This window comes from Sinohyriopsis cumingii, chromosome 3, assembly GCF_028554795.1.
Source record: "Sinohyriopsis cumingii isolate HCF-2022 chromosome 3, ASM2855479v2, whole genome shotgun sequence".
Classification (NCBI taxonomy): Eukaryota; Metazoa; Mollusca; class Bivalvia; order Unionida; family Unionidae; genus Sinohyriopsis; species Sinohyriopsis cumingii.
This window is the reverse complement of record NC_142963.1, coordinates 44,359,951-44,376,306: the sequence shown is the minus strand read 5'-3', so window position 1 is coordinate 44,376,306 and position 16,356 is coordinate 44,359,951. Positions and strand designations below refer to the sequence as shown.

General features: G+C 36.3%; 1 protein-coding gene across 3 annotated transcripts in view; it reads right to left on the bottom strand.

Moving 5' to 3' along the window:
• Nucleotides 1–16,356, bottom strand: part of LOC149802774 (allatostatin-A receptor-like) — a 323,689-nt gene that overhangs the window by 141,088 nt on the left and 166,245 nt on the right. The gene's annotated exons all lie outside the window — the stretch shown is intronic.

The following is a 16,356-nucleotide window of genomic DNA, read 5'->3' as shown; positions in this document are numbered from 1 at the left end:
GTTTTCCAGGCTCTGTTCTATTCTTCCATGTCGTTTGTGTCGGCATACGTTCGTCTCACCACGCGGGCACAGGACAAACACATATGGTCTTGAGGAGTGTTAATTTGGACGAGGCTCTTTTTGGTGCCGCGAAGGTCGTCCATCAAAAACACCTGTTTGCATCCGATCCCTTGGGGAAGAGACACATGGGTCATGAACAGTGTCGCATTCCCATATTTGATGTGAAACTTGTCGTTGGATTGTTGCACGCGTTGAATCATATCAATGACTTTGGAAGGTGCCAATTCTGTCGGGCTGCAAAACTCGATCAAAACAGGGAATTTCAAACTGTAATGATGATTGGAAAGTCTCAAGCGATCGTCTTCTTTGGCCTCACATTGCCGTTTCAGTATGCTTAACAAAGAATCCCTCCATCGTTGCTGAATTCTTCTGCTTTCTCCAGTAGGACGTCGGACTTGAAATCTGTAAACTTCACCGTCTCCGTATAAGCCGTAGTTTTAAAATTTCTAAAAGAGCGGTTTTCTGTCTCTCGAATATGGTAGTACTTTTCAGGGTTTACTAATAGTGGTGAAATCTGGCTTGGTGTAGAGTCTCTAGATCTGGATTCTAGCTCACTCATGTCATCTGTAAAATCGCTGACATTGAGCCAAGACTTTAGCTACTGAGCAAGGAGATAAATCACGTTTCTGCCTCTTACTTTCTTCTCCTTTATCCACGAAATAATGCGAATGTTTCATCTTTACTGCAAAAATATCGAATGTCAAACCAGTGAGGTTAGTGTCTTCCCTACCAGTATTTGTTTTACTATCAAACCAACCAGAACGATTGAAGAGCCCACACAGATCGAACTTCTCATCAGAGCTTTGTGGGGTGTCAGACGAAAGTTTTTTTTTTCTTCTTCAGACAGGCCGAAGGTTACTCACCCTTCTTTTGGTATAAAAGTCATGATACTCGCCAAATCTGTCAGAAGAAAGGGCATTGGGCTACAGAGTGTCCAGAACGTCAAAACAGCAAGACAGGTATCAGATGAGACAAATGTCAAGATACCCGATATTATTGTCAAGAGAAAGAACATTGGTCTTCAGATTGCTCTGTAAATAATAGGAGCAAGAGGAAGAGAGGGGTCCCGGACAGGAAGAAGAAGAGGTACCCTACCAAAATGAAGAACCCAGACACAGCCAGACAGATAAGAAAGAGAAGAAGAAAAAAAAGACGAGACAAAAGTGAGAAAGAAGAGGAGGAAAAACCTGCGAAAGTGAAGAAATTCTAGAAAATGAGAGCGTTAACTAAGACACAGAAGAAGTCTAAGAACTTTCTAAAGTGTTGAGTTATGAATTGTATTGTAAAATTTGTGCTAGAATAGACCAGAAAGAAAACGTAAGTGTCTCTTGGTTTCGATTTTCTAGGATAATGACCTACACTTACGCGTGCACACACGTTAATCAAGGGGCAAAAAAGGGAATTTGACTTTTAATTGATTTTGGCAATTGAAGTACCATCTCTTTTCGAGAGAAGTGGTTGGTCCTGAAAACTCAGGAACGGGACGTAATCAGCTTTAACTGCCTTAAGACTTTGCCACGGCCAGGGCCTACTTTAGGACTTGCTCCTGTCCATGATTTGGTAGAGATCACATGCGGTGGATATCTCAAGTGTAGGACCAGGGTTGTTCTGTTTGGCTCGGGAAGGTCTTTTTCTCTTGGGTCGCATTAAAGAAGTTTAATACATTTGTTTCAATCTCTTTAACTCTTCTAAAATGTATGAGTACCGCCATCATTTGACTTTTACTGCCCTCCTTCTCTCTTAAACCTGATTTCTTCTCTACTGCTTCTCTACTGCTTCTTCCTGCTGATAGTGCCTTCTTCTTGCCTCTTCTTCTCCTGTTGCTGTTGAAGGAAAAAAGCTAAGTCTGCTTCCTTCTGATGCTGTAAAACTTTCTCCAATTCTTTTTTCTGCCTATGTTTAAAATCCCCGACGTAAGGTAAGGAAGTAGAAGGTGGCGAAGATGCTGATACTGGAACAAATTTTTGCGAAAAAGAGAGAAAATCTGCAAATTCCCAATTAAAATCGGTCTCTTCTTTAAGTAGGACTTAGGTAACCGCTTCTATACGATCGCTTCACGTCTCCACAGCAAGCTTATCCCAATTCATCGTCTTCTTTCTTTGTGTCATGTTTCAAAACTGTCGTATTGATTCAGTGCGCATAGACGCTAGCGCATCTATATAAACTCCACCTTGTGGCTGAATTTTGTAACGCATGTTAGGGTTAGTGAAAAAACTCGAATCGTTTCGATATGCTCTTCCACTATAAATAACACGAGTTCATTTCATTCCCTTCACATGTTGCCGTCACAAGATGTGGACTAATGTTGGCTCATATACCCTCGTATCGTCAATGCTGTTGCTCACGGACTTACTCATATATGTCAAATCATCATTGACAATCATCAAGATTACCGAGGCAAGCGCGTGGAAAAGAAGGATCTATGCGGAGAGACAACATTGTCTAAAGAGAGTCTTAATATACGGTCTAGAAGTCAGAAGTTTGAGGAAGTAAAGAAGAACTATGCGATGCCATCTGTGTTAACGGAATGATGTTAAGAAAAAAAGGCCTTTTCGGGCCACTCCACTGTCTCGAAACGATTTGCTTTCATGCCACAAAAAATGTTTAGTCGATTTTATATTTATATTTTATATTTTATGTTTGCCTCCAAAAACATTTACTCTCCTGCTTAAAATTTTTAGTCGATTTTATATAGTATGTGTGATAGATTGATGTTCATCAATCTATGTATATCTGTTATATATGTATATGCCTATATCTCTGCTGTATTTGTCTCTACCTAGTCTAGCGCGTGTTCAGGTCAGACCCTTACAACATTGTTGCCATTGTCTAGTACCTGTTCCATTCCTAGTGTCCCTATACAAAACCCAACCTTTTGACTTGTCGCTATAGTTGCCCAGGGTGATTTTCAAAATGTGGTCGCTATAGTGGCTCAGGGGGTCTTGTATAGCTAATTACCATTGTCGCTAAAGTGGCCCCGTTCACTACTACTGTTTGTGTGTCCTTTCTTAAACAATTTCAGAGGGCCCTATAAATCCATCTTATTGAATATGCGTTAATATCATGTATATATTTGAGATACCTGAAAGCGATGTGTAAACATTAACACAAGTCTGATACTCATCAAAGATAGAAAACAAACATTAATTTAAGGAAAACTTTATTGACACCGATCTAAATATTGTCTCCTGCAGTGTTCGTACTGTATGCATCATTGCTGTCTCTTTTCTACAAATGTTTTGAAAATAATATGAATGCAACAACTTGTTGATATTGTGTCACATTACAATAGATGCCATTTTCTGTTTGACGAGATCAATCTTTTAATTTATAACACTTATTCCCTTTTGAATGGCTGCCAAAAATATAAATCGATAGTTTTTGCGATGGCTAGTCTCGTCAGGTATATAATTAACGTCAAATAATATTTGTATTCAGTTTTTTATTTATATCAATAATTATTATGAAAAAATTATTGATGTTCTGGAAATGAGGAATAATGAACCAATGTTGCCGTGTGACAGAAATTCAATTGCAATCGATAACTTTGTCGAGTGAAGGCATGGTATTTGCCGTTAAATTGGATTGCCGATTGAATTCTTCATTAACGTTTCACAGGAAAATTTAAGTTCAGACATTGTTATCGCATTTCAATTCCCTATAACACATGGTTGCCTACCATATATCACGATCTAAAACTTCGTCATCTGTCGTACAATGAAAAGATGATAACAAATTATAGAAAGCCAACAAATGAGGGTATAACTCGGTATTGGCATTAGGTAAGTAGTAAATATAGTATGGAAAATTAAAAACAAATATTAAAGTCCCCTTTTCCTTCTGAGTATTTCTAAATTGACCGCACCTATATTTCAAAATCATTTCGTGGAAACTTTGACTCTATCTAATGGTGATTACTGGGATGGATATGTCAAATATTTTAGAACCGTATTACAGACATCTTTGTCACAAATTGTTCACGATCCCAAGTGTCTCCTATTGTGAATTTATTAAGCTAAATCGTCTCCCGTATCTCATATTGTGTTTTTATTAAACTAAATTATCCCATGTGTGCAATAATAGCATATTTCATCTATAAAACAGTTCTGGCAAAATTTTTAAATGAAGACGTAATGTTTTCATGCTGCAGTTGATTCTAAGCTTTTGTAATAAGAACTTTGAAGTGTGTGAACTTTACACAACTGATTCGGAGCAATCATCTTGCTAAGTCATCTTTTTACATTATCTTTGAGCATAATGCATGTGTTTATGTGTGTGTGTGTGTGTGTGTGTTTCTAGATGTTTCAACAGCACTCACGCGTCATCTTGCCAATACGAGTAATTGGTATGTTCTGGCAATCTCTGCCTCCCTCCATTGATAGTTTTAAAACAAAATTAAATTTACTTCTTGTTACCAGGTTTGTAATTTAAACTCTTTGCAAAAGTAACAAAACCTTTTACAATGTTCTTATTCACTTATGATGAGTTGACAAACAAACGAAATTTGACGTTCGTAAATGACAATGACATAGTTTGTGGGAGGGGGAGAAACGTTTAGGCTCAGTGGTGGCCAAAAATTAAAGTTTTAGAATGTGTACCTGTGGGATGGGGATAGGGTCGAGGTGCCCAAAATGTATTGCTACGCCACTGGTAAACATTAAATGATATCACGGATAAAACATACTACTGCCCTTAAAAAACAAAACGTGTACGCACACATTTTACTGTTAGAGTCTATGTTTGTGTGCCGAAACTTGTTTCAGTTACAGAAATTAAACTTTGAAGCAATCTCTGTCCATAAAAGTATTTTCAAAGTTCGACATGGTTAACTACTTCAAAGAATGATCTTTATGCAATATATGCCAAATGTAACCAATTGCATTTATATTTTCAAGTATGCTGATAATTTGGTAATTGTTATACGTTCCTTATGTCGTTTTAGTTACGAATTAGATATTTCTATCAATCTTGCTGAAAGAAGTAATTTGACCTGTTCGTAGTGTAATGCGGATTTATTACCACACAGCATGCGGAACAATTAGGAAGTTTCAGTCTTTTTTAAAAATATTTCTTGCAGCTATTAGAAAGTTTCAAAAACGTTCGTAAAATTTTGCAACATTTAAGTGCCATTATTTTGTTCAGTGGTAATGTAAAAGCTACACTACTAACGTGATTTCTAATTGCAAATGACCTAAATATCCTTTCAGCTTTGTTCAGTTTGTGCATGTTCCCATTTTACAGATTTTGTTTGATCAAGAGATAACCTATCTCTGATATACATAGTTTCTCGTCCCCGTCAAATTCGAGGAATAATAAGAGACCATTGCGTTGAAAGAATATTATGTCAAAGGGCTAATGAGCCTTTATCTTACTTGATCATGTTTTACAACTTTCCACAATTTCTACTGTTTCCCAAACACACGTAGGCCCAACCCCCAACCCCCCATTAATACTTTAAAACGTTTTCTGCATCATATTCATTGTTGTGGGAAAAATACAACAGAATTACACATATAAGCAAACTATGTAAGAGTTCATCAGCTGGTATTAGCTAATGTTCACTACGACACATAAGTCTACACGCTGCTTTAAATATAATTAATTAGGGCAATAATACATATATATTAAGATATTTTAATATTTTCTTTTTCGCAATGACTAGCTTATCGGATAGATATCATTTTTGCATGGAGCATTCTTCAATCTCGATCGTTTTACTCAGGACTAGACTGAACATTTTGTCGAGTTGGAACAATTCAAAGAAAACACAAATTTTATTATGAAGAAACTTACAGCAATGCGAATACTACTGGAGTATTATCACAATTATATAATAACAACATAACTGAGCATTCAGTGATCAAAGTTTGTAAAATATAGAATTGTTCATATCATAGTTAATAGTGGCGTTTATATTTATTTGAAAATCAAATAAATTAACAGTAACGTGAAAAGTAATACGTAACATTAGAATAGATAGTAAACAACTAATTAAAAGTGGAAGGTATTAAAATGTCTTTTTTTTTTGTCCAAAAACTTAATTTTCATAAACGTAGATGATTATAAAATGCCAAGGCAAAAGAGTGATTAACATTATAATAACCTAAATTTGCGGTTGATATAACGTATTGTTATGCATGGGTTACAGATTAATGCAGATGTCGAACATTTTTTACATTTTTCATGTACTTTTGCCTCTCTATCTTGAACAAAATGTGAAGCGTTGTCAGGTGTGTTTGAAAAATAAATTTAGTAATAGCTTTGCAGTTAAAAAAGCATACACATAGTTGCATATATGCTTGCATTAGCCCAGCCAGCCGATTCGCAATATATCTCCCACCCACAGGTAAAAATCCATGCAATATCTCAGTCAGCCAATTCGTAATATATCTCCCGCACAGGTAAAACCCCATGCAATATCCCCGCCAGCCGATTCACAATATATCTCCAGCCCACGTGTAAAAATCCATGCAATATCCCAATCACCTATTTTGCAATACATCTCCCCTCACAGGTAAAAATCCATGCAATATCCGAGTCAGCCACTTCGCAATATATCTCCCTGTCAGGTGTAAATATGTGCAATGTCCCAGTCGGCCATTTCGTAATATGTCTCCGTATCACAGGTATAAATTCATGCAATATCCCAGTCAGCCAATTCGCCATATATGACCCCTTCACAGGTAAAACTCCATGCAATATCCCAGTCAGCCGATTCGCAGTAAATCTCTTCTTCAGAGGTATAAATCCATGCAATATCCCAGTCAGCCAATTCGCAGTATATCTCTCCCTCAGAGGTATAAATCCATGCAATATCCCAGTCAGCCAATTCACAGTATATCTCTCCCTCAGAGGTAACCATCCAGGCAGTATCCCAGTCAGCCAATTCCCTGTATATCTCCTCTCACAGGTATAAATCTATGCAATATCTCAGTCAGCCATTTCGCAATATATATTCCCCTCACAGGTATAAATCCTTGCAATATTCCATTCACCCATTTCGTAAAATATCTCCCCTCACTGGTATAAATCCATGCAATATCCTAGTTAACCAATTCGCTGTATATCTCACGCTCACAGGTATAAATCCATGCAATACCCCAGTCAGCCATTTCGCAATATATCTTCCCATCACAGGTAAAAGTCCATGCAATACCCCAGTCAGCCAATTCGCAGTATATCCCCCCTAACAGTATAAATCCATGCAATATCCCCGTCAGTCAATTCTCAATATATCCCCCCTCACAGGTATAAATCCATGCAATATCCCAGTCAGCCAATTCGCCATATATCTCCCCTCACAGGTATAAATCCATGCAATATCCGAGTCAACCATTTTGCAACATATCCCCCCTCACAGGTATAAATCCATGCAATATCTCAGTCAGCCATTTAACAATATGTCTCCGTATCAAAGGTATAAATCCATGCAATCCCCCAGTCAGACAATTCGCAATATATCTCCCTAAGACAGGTATAAATCGCGTTCCAGATACATCAATGCCCTTTTTAACTTGTGGTCATCTGAGATTATGACTTTTCTCCACAATGTGAAAGAGATGATATAGAACATAATGCATTACACAATTACACATATTAGGTTTCAGACGTAATGAGTCAGGAAGGTTTCCATTTCTTAAAATGGCTTTCGAGTTCTTTATCATCTGCATTCATCGATAGCAACGAATTTAAATAGCAAGGATTTATCACCTAACTCATTTAATTTAACGTGAAATATCCTATGCCAATTATAACAACGTCTGAAAAAAATATAGTGTTCAACGGTTTACAACGATCACGTTCTTTAAACATTTGACTTTCTAACGCACTTAAACATAATACGCAAACTATCAAACTGATCTCTTATATGAAAAACTGAAAATCCAGATCATCAAAACCCTGCTTCTTTACATTAGATTCTGTTCAAGATAAAAGGCCCATTCAATATGCATATTTCCATACAATTATCCTGGTTAAATCTCAAGTTATACATTAAAATTACATTCTCTTTGTTTATTCTACGACCAGTCTTGAATACTGGGATATTTATTAACATATTTTCAGACTTAAGTACCGTATCAAAGCACGTCTTTTCGGCAGTTAAATCACCCAAGAACTCCCACGCCTTTTGTTAACCCCCACCCCACCCCCGTTGTGTTTTGTTATCGGCTGTGTAAAGGAATCAGATTTTCATACCATTGCTTTGCTAAATATTTACACACACATGTGTCTCTGTATTCTTAGTATTACGACATCTTTTATTTACTATACTTTAATATTACTTTTAAAGCAGCCTCATTTCCACTAACAGCTTTTATTATGTGCATTTAACACTGACGTTTATTATTAGTGAAAAGATATCTGTGTTTTCTAACACACACACACGCGCGCGCGCGCGCGCGCAGACAGACACACACACACAAACTGCGACCTTTTAAAATCTAAGATAAGAAGAAGGTTTTCTGACAGGTAATTTTGATTTTGGTCAACTTATTCAGAGCTTGAATTTTCTCGAAGTGGTATCAAAATGAAAAAATCCTCCTGCCCCTCTCAAAAACGGAAAAGGAAATTAAAACAAAAAATTACCAGCTTCACTTGAAAACAACTGTTACGAGTCTGTGTTCTTAAAATAATCAACAGAAAAGAGTGAAGACAACAAGCTTTATAAAATTTAGCAAAGAATTCATTTCACTAGGATACAAAATGATAAAATGAGACAAAAAGAACTTATGGTATTGCGAATTAAATCCAAAAATAATCCGAGAATTAAAGCATCATGTCCTAGAATAAAAATTCCTAAATAATACTCAGTTCCAGTCCAGAAGAGACCCAAAAATGAAGGCAATGACGTGTCTGTTATCGCCTACGAGGTACTGATGTGTCATCAATCTCTTTTTGAATCATATAAATCTTATTCCAGGTTGAATTCAATATAAATTCTAATGAAAGTCTTTATCCAAGAATTTTATCAGAGCACTTTTGTATTTCCACAGAAAATAATCACTTGAAATCAAAAATGTGAAGAAAATAAAATTCAGCCCAAACTGGTGACAACATAGTACAACTTAAAGTGCTAGATCTTAAAGCGCGACTGGTAAAATCCATACAGTCACAAGAAAATATAGTTCTCTGCTTGACCTCAGTTCACAGTTAGCATTTTCTAAAAACAGCCATTACTTAATGGAAAAAAACTTCTAGAATAATATAATGACCCTTGTTTATTTACAACACAATAGCTTACAAAATTCATTTAGTAATATCCAAGACCCTGACACTGATCAATATATGTACTCCTTTTTTTTTTTTTTGACTGGATAACAATCCTGATAATAAGCTCATACACATAGAGAATAGTGAATCTAGTATTAGTTGTTTACATAAATGAAATAAATACAAATAATAATTTAAAAAATCAGGTCAAGCTTAAATGAACTCAATTTACGACAAGGTCAAGTCCAGCAAACAATGTTACATTACAAAAACATGTAAGGAAATAGAAGAAATTAAAACACCAGACAAACAATTAAATTAAATATATATAACAACAACTAACAAAAACAAAACAGTACAGTGAAATCGATAGGAAGTAACTTAATTCTTCTAAAATACCAGATGACCGATCTGTCCAGTGGTAAAACATATTCACTAAAAACAATTGTTTTTAGTAACTGTCAACATACATGTAAGTATCTATTTATAGATCATATTCAATTTTAAGTTCTTTGTTATCTAAAGATAAATAATATGCACGTACGAAGTCCAGCTGTAACTAGTCGCTACTAGTTTCAGCAATGAATAGCGAGAGAGAGAGAGAGAGATGAGGCTGGCAACCGACTTTCTAGGTGAGTGAAGGTGCAAAATAAATATTCGTCAATATTTTTTCAATCATATTCGAAGTATGTATTCAAATCATACCTTGCCTAAGAGACCGACTGCTAACCATCCATCGTCCATGGCATCACAACTTTAAGGCGGGTAATGCCACAGTAGTCAATAACAAATGATTGTGAAACTAATAATAGACAAATCAGTTTGACACCATTTTCAGAGTCAAGGTCGCTTGCTTGAGGACATCAGCGTTGGTGACGAAGTCGTCCAGTGGATGTTGTGGATGGTGCGGAGGCACAGCTGATGGAATCGTTCAAATCGGCGGATGTGGTGGCTGTAGGTGACACGGGATTCGGCGCCATATAGGAGGGTGGTCAGTACGACAGCTCTGTATATGCTGATCTGTGTACCTCTCGTAAGACACGCTTTGTACCACACTCATTTACAGAGTCAGCCGAAGGCGCTGTTTGCCTTGTCCAGTCTGTTGTCTATTTCTTTGTCGATCTTGGCATCAAAGGATATCACATAGCCCAGGTAAGTAAACTGGTGGACTGGTGGACTACATTCACCTCTGTCTGGTCAATGCATATGCTTGATGGCCGTTACTCTTACTTAGGAACAGGCTGGTGACGACGACGACGATATATATATATATATATATATATATATATATATATATATATATATATATATATATATATATATATATATATATATATATAATGACTAAGCGCTATATGATATGACTAATTTCATTTTCGAGAATACAAGTATATTTTTTTTTATTGTTCTATTAATTTCATTTCATGACACAGATTAGACATCGAAAGCTTCTGGATATATTTATGAAACATATATGCACTTTTTCGCTGGGGAACACACGTGCTTGGGAAACTTTAAACTCTACTTACATATTAGAATCACGCAGATATTTCTGGCCATGTCCTGTATGCTTTTATCTGTAATCTTGTATTATCTGCCAATGAGTAGACACACATTTACTGTACACCTTTTTTATCAGCAGACAGTGAAGTATCAGTTCAGATTTTGTATCAGCAGACCGTGATGTATCAGTTCAAATTTTGTATCAGCAGACCTAGTGTATTTGTAGCAGCTGTCAGATCCTTCAACAAACGTCACATTACGTGTCAAATAGATTTTCGTTCTTAAGTTGTTTATTGAGACAGCAAGGTTTTCTTTCTCTGTTTTGTCACGTGAACCAACTCCTAAAACGGATGAATAATATCACAAAAGGCAAAAAAAAAATCAATCGGCTCGATATTATTTAGAAGATATCATTATGACTACGAAACGTAATTGGTTTGTATCAATGCAGTAAATTGAAGTATGCCATTGGGAGCCTTATGAAAGCAGCATAACATTACACAAAAATCATATTCCACTTTGTGAAAGATCTTTTCCAAGTATTTTTATGCTGGCTCGTGAAAATGAATAACAGCTTTGTACAAGTTTCTCGATTAAACCATTACGAATGTTTTTTAATTTTCCCCATGTAGAAATTGAATTTCAGTGTCAGATAGTCATAGTTCATCACGGCGCTGAGGGATGCATGTGTTCGGTGAAAGCAGCCGGAACAGAGCAAGCAGGCTAAATAGAAATCGCTTAAAGCTTTCCACCGCAAAAACAAATTGTATAGGAATCTTTTGCAATCCGACACATGCCTACTTATAAAGTTCAGCTATTAAGTTGTTAGTAGGACTGTTATGAAAGTAACTCTAGTTAATACGTATTAGACATTTCAGTTTGGGAAATGGACCTTTGCCATAACTACCGTTTTGCTCTCTTATAAAACGGGTCAAACTGCAAACAGTAAAGATCCTGATCTGCTGTAGTATGATGCGCCTGCAGACCAGGGTATATGGAGTTTGTTCAAACGATACCTCCTAACAAATAGCACAGACTCAGATCTGCCGGCACATTATTTGACACCAGATCTGGGTCTCTGCAGTTTGTTGTTTGTCTCGTCTAATAAGCGAAACCAGACGGTATAAAGGTCAACTTCAAATCACACATTAGAATTGAAGTTTTTATTTTTGTTGTAAAATGATAAATAAACAATTATCTCATTCTGCATATGCCCATATAGAAAATCTTTTCTTGCATGTTATGTTCACTTGTATTAGTTATGTTTTCTATCTCCTTAGGACATAAATATCTTGCCGTACTACGTGCACGGAAAGAGATCTCCGATAAATGACCAGCCTCTCACACGGATATAAATAAAGATCCTGTAAACAGCAAGAAGAATCAACCAGAAATTTCAGTTTGACCACAGGAATTGTCCTTGAATCTATTTCATTGTATACCCAGTTGGTGATTCCCTATGCAAATGCAATGCTTGGCAAAAAGGCGATCAATAAATTCATAACTGTATTAACGTTTTAAGCATATGCAGGTCTAAATAAGATTTTTCCAGGTAGAGTTATACACAATAGATCTATCATGACGTAGCAGTTCGTACAGTCACGTGATATCACCCGGAGTATTTATGCGCGATTCAGTCATAAATATAACTAAATATATTTCTGTTTACGTTAATTTTATCAGAATCAATTTAAATATAACTAATTATCTAAATAATGAAGGTATATAATTAAAACTTTATATTCGTTTTACTGCTGGAGAGTTCTGTCGCGTTCGAAGAATATGGGGTTAACTCAGTTTGTACCTCGATCTCGCCCAGCATTTCAACATTGGGGGCGCTCACCAGTAAGTTTGTACTTGTGAGAGAGTGACGTATGTCAGGTGAAGTTGTTTGCACCTAAAACATGCACATTAGAGAGAAGGTATGCATACCGCTATGCTACTTTAATGTAATGTGGCTGACATTTCTTTGGATATTGTACTTTTGGAAATTGTACATCATCTAAACACACTGCTAATTAAAACGACTGCTCCATTGTGCTCAACAAAATCAGCCTGAATTAGTCTAAAGTACACTATCTTTAACAGCTATTAAAAAAGGGAAAATGTATTTTGCCAGACTAGACAATACCAGCTTCTGAAAGTGCAATGAATAAATTACCAAATAAATAAAATTTAAAAAAGTTATCAGCTCTTTTTTTTATACAATTTACCTCTGAAGTTCAGGATGTGAAAATGACCAGGTGCAGCTAGCACGTTTTGGAAAGGTGCACATCTGGAGTAAGGCCAAGCTGTATTCTCTATAACCCATATTACACCCATCAATCTTACACAAAAAATAAAAGGAATTAAAGGTTCTTTTAACTATATCTAAGATTTACAAGGTCTTTTTTAAACAACCAGTATAACCAGTGAGGAAAGACGGGAAATTCTTTCGTCTTGAACTTTCAAAATAGGAAACTGTAGGGCGCCACCATTACAGTCTTTTTTAACTCACTTATAATCGTTTCAAAACCTAGACCATATAATAATTGCAGACTATTATGATACTTGTTAGATTTACGTTGATCATTCCTGTATAATGTTTTGATATAACAAGCTGAGGCTTAAAACAATGTAGCGTGCATACAAATGTCATTAGATAAAAACGAAATGTGTTGCGTTTTCATTCACGTGTTTCACCTGCTTGCATCCAGTTACCTTTGTCTAAGCAGCCTATGAAGGAAAGTATTTTTTTAAATTTGTTTTGTTTCGCTTCTTCCTTTCGTGGGTCTCGAAATTTGATTTTTCAATAAAGCTAGGGAAACGGCACATATATGATAACTGACGGGGGATTTTATTCTGCCCATATGAGTTTTATAGTATATTTTCATTGCCAGTGAACAATGTTGTGCCGTCAATGCTCAGTAGTGGTGATATTCCTGATGCTTATGGTCCGTGGATTATCTTCAAAGCATCACAGAAGTTCTTCGTTTCATTCCATTCTGCGTATGTATGAATATCATCTGCCTTGCTAATCAGCCATGACTTTTGCAATTCTCTGAGTTGGCACTGGACAGTCCTCATGTTGATAGCTGCCTTCTTAAATGATGAAGAGTTATCTCCTTGACAGGTTTTTTGCAGCCAATGTTTATCATCCAGTACTTCCCTTATGTCAGCATCATGCTCATCAAAACGATTTTGATGTTAACTCGGTGAGTTTTGCTTCGTTAGCAAGGTGCGGTTCACTACAACCATCGCTATCTGGATGCTGAATCTGGACCGTTTTTTCCAACTAGTGTAGTTCTTCACTCTAGTCTATCTGCTGATATACTGTCCATTTGTAGGCTCATATTCTATGCACCAATGATAAGTCGCATCACCTTTGTCTTCTTGTGAAATGTTTGACCGCTTAGGTTGAATACCCATCAGTCAGCCGCAGTATGCTGACCAGGGTTAATGTGAAGAATGATATGATGTAAGACACCTTCTCTAGACCCTTCCTCATCCTACGGCAATACTACCATGAACAATCTTGCTGAAAGAATTCCCACTTTCAAACGTTTTTAAAGACTTGTCTGTCAATTAATGGTCTAAATCAATTTTCTTTTTACTGTGTCATAATTATTGTCAGCTACGCTTCTTTCAATTTCATATTTTTATACGATGTACTGTTTAGCCAAAATATCTACTATGGGGTGGGAATTCCCTATGACAAATGGAAGCAACCTACACAGTACTAAATAGTCAGTTCGTACTATGAAACCATAGGATAGAGTTCTTAACTGAGATCTGCTTTCGTATATGGATACTTGTGGTAGGCCTAATTAACCTTCTTATTACGCCGAATACAATTTCGCACTATCCATTACAATCATGAACCAAATTTTATTGAACACATGTCAATATCGAAAGTAACAATTTCCCATCTTAAAATACTTCGTACGGCAACCATTCCTAACTTTCTTCTGTCAACATGTATGTTGATAAAATGAATGAATTAGATTTTCGATTCGTTGTGGTACTTAACCCACGAGGCTAATGCTGCACCTTATCATCATTATGATGGAATTTTTTTACTCAATTTATAGAAGTACCAAACGAAAAGAGTTTCTGTTTGCTTGTGAATAAAAGTTTCTTGTCCTTTTTTAAACACTGATCACGTAGGCGTTTGACAGGTGCACATGGACAATATCAAATTGGACAAAATCGTTGCGGAACTGGTATGAATTTAAGTTAATTGTCTTCTTGAATAAACTTGTTTGTGCAGAAATCACATCTTGAACGTGCTGAATTGGTAGCTTTCTCAATAAACATGCAATTAGAGAGCGAACAAAACCAGCTTTCTCATAAGATTCACATTGTTTGACATGTTTCTCACAAATCGGATCTTCAGGGGAAAGAACTCATTTGTTCTGATTATATGAAGCAGCTTCATGTGAACAAAAGTAACTAACATTTTGAATAGCATACAGCCCATTTTGTTAAAAGCTGAATACTGAAATAAAAAATATATTAAAATGTCTCAAAAGGTCAGACTGCGAAAAGATAATGTCATCACCAATTAAACGTAAGAACTGTATATTACTTTACACTGCATCAAAAACTGATGCTTATGGTCCGTGGATTATCTTCAAAGCATCACAGAAGTTCTTCGTTTCATTCCATTCTGCGTATGTATGAATATCATCTGCCTTGCTAATCAGCCATGACTTTTGCAATTCTCTGAGTTGGCACTGGACAGTCCTCATGTTGATAGCTGCCTTCTTAAATGATGAAGAGTTATCTCCTTGACAGGTTTTTTGCAGCCAATGTTTATCATCCAGTACTTCCCTTATGTCAGCATCATGCTCATCAAAACGATTTTGATGTTAACTCGGTGAGTTTTGCTTCGTTAGCAAGGTGCGGTTCACTACAACCATCGCTATCTGGATGCTGAATCTGGACCGTTTTTTCCAACTAGTGTAGTTCTTCACTCTAGTCTATCTGCTGATATACTGTCCATTTGTAGGCTCATATTCTATGCACCAATGATAAGTCGCATCACCTTTGTCTTCTTGTGAAATGTTTGACCGCTTAGGTTGAATACCCATCAGTCAGCCGCAGTATGCTGACCAGGGTTAATGTGAAGAATGATATGATGTAAGACACCTTCTCTAGACCCTTCCTCATCCTACGGCAATACTACCATGAACAATCTTGCTGAAAGAATTCCCACTTTCAAACGTTTTTAAAGACTTGTCTGTCAATTAATGGTCTAAATCAATTTTCTTTTTACTGTGTCATAATTATTGTCAGCTACGCTTCTTTCAATTTCATATTTTTATACGATGTACTGTTTAGCCAAAATATCTACTATGGGGTGGGAATTCCCTATGACAAATGGAAGCAACCTACACAGTACTAAATAGTCAGTTCGTACTATGAAACCATAGGATAGAGTTCTTAACTGAGATCTGCTTTCGTATATGGATACTTGTGGTAGGCCTAATTAACCTTCTTATTACGCCGAATACAATTTCGCACTATCCATTACAATCATGAACCAAATTTTATTGAACACATGTCAATATCGAAAGTAACAATTTCCCATCTTAAAATACT